Source organism: Pteropus vampyrus, unplaced genomic scaffold (assembly GCF_000151845.1).
Source record: "Pteropus vampyrus isolate Shadow unplaced genomic scaffold, Pvam_2.0 Scaffold516, whole genome shotgun sequence".
Classification (NCBI taxonomy): Eukaryota; Metazoa; Chordata; class Mammalia; order Chiroptera; family Pteropodidae; genus Pteropus; species Pteropus vampyrus.
In genome coordinates this window covers 297,874-299,347 of record NW_011889297.1, presented here as the reverse complement: position 1 = coordinate 299,347, position 1,474 = coordinate 297,874, and positions in this window count along the sequence as shown.

Genomic DNA, 1,474 nt, shown 5'->3' with positions numbered 1-1,474 from the left:
GTCCATTTTCTTCTGTGTTCCTTATCTCCATTCTCCTTTGTGAATTTTGATCTTTGAATCCCCCCTTTTTAGTCATTATTATCTCAATTTACCCCTATGTATGCTGAATGTTCATTACTATCTTGCTATAGCAATTCTCTTCGTATTGTTTAAGCTTATAATGCCCTGTTCTTAGTAAAGATTGCACTCCTCTGCTTCTATTTGCCTGATAGTCATTTTAATTCTAATTATGTATTTTTTTTCATTTTGTTTTAAGTGGGTTGATCCCTTTCAGTGTTTCCTTTAGTGCAGGCCTCGTAGTGGAGTATTTTGTCAATTTTTTTTTTTTTTTATGTCTGGAAAAGTCTTAATTTCTCCTTCATATCTCAAGGAGAGCTTAGCTGGATACATTATTGTAGGATGGTTGTTCCTTTTACTTAATAGTTTAAATATTTGATTCCATTCCTTTCTGTTTTGAAAGATCTGCGCTGAGAAGTCTGATGATAATCTATTGGGCTTTCCTTTATAAGTTACATTTTTCTTCTCCCTGGCTGCCCTGAGAATTCTATCTTTGTTGTTTATTTTTGTTAATTTTAATACAATATGTCTTGGCGAAGGCCTTTTTGGGTTGAGATAATTGAGTGTTCTGTTGACTTCTTGGTTTCCAAGCTCCAGCTCATTCCTTAGATGTGGGAAATTCTCGTCCACTATTTGTCTGAAAATGCTTTTTACTCCCTACTTCTTTTACTCACCTTCAATAATGCCCATTATTCTTAATTTTCCTCTCCCGATGGTATCAGCTAGTCTTGTATTTCTCTCTCATTCTTTTTCATTCTTCGGTTTCTCTCTTCTTCCTTCTGAATTATTTCTAGATTTCTGTTTTCAGTATCACTGATCCTTTCCTCCATTTGGTTGACTCTATTTCCCAAGCTTGCTATTTCATTTTTCAACTCTTGCATTTTGTGTGTTTTTTTTAATCTCCAGAAGATCTATTCTGTTATTTATGATGGTTTCAATCTCCTTGCTCTGCTCACCTATTTGCTTTTTTAATTCCTGAAATTGTCGATATGTCTAATTTTGGAACTCACTGAGTTTTTTCAAAAGTTCCATTCTGAATTCTCCGTTATTTAAGTTGCATATTTCTATGTCTGTATGCTTATTTTCTGGAGATTTTTCTCTTTCTTTCTGAGATGTCTTGCCACCTTGGTTGTTCCTGGTGTTTAATTGGTTATTTCTCTGCCTGGGAATTAATGGAAGTGTATTCTGCTGTTTTTCCAGAAGGAAGATTTATTCTCTAAGGATCTCTCTTTATCCTGTTGCAAAGAAGGCGCTTTTCTTTTGGTTTGCAGTAGGTGGTATCTAAGCCTCTTGTATCTCTGCTTTGTATAAAACCTAAATAATGCCTTTTTTAAATTTTCTTGTAGATATTTAATCACACTTGCTACCCTCAGTATCAGTCCCTATCACTGTCATCAACAGTCTTGGCTGTGTTTGT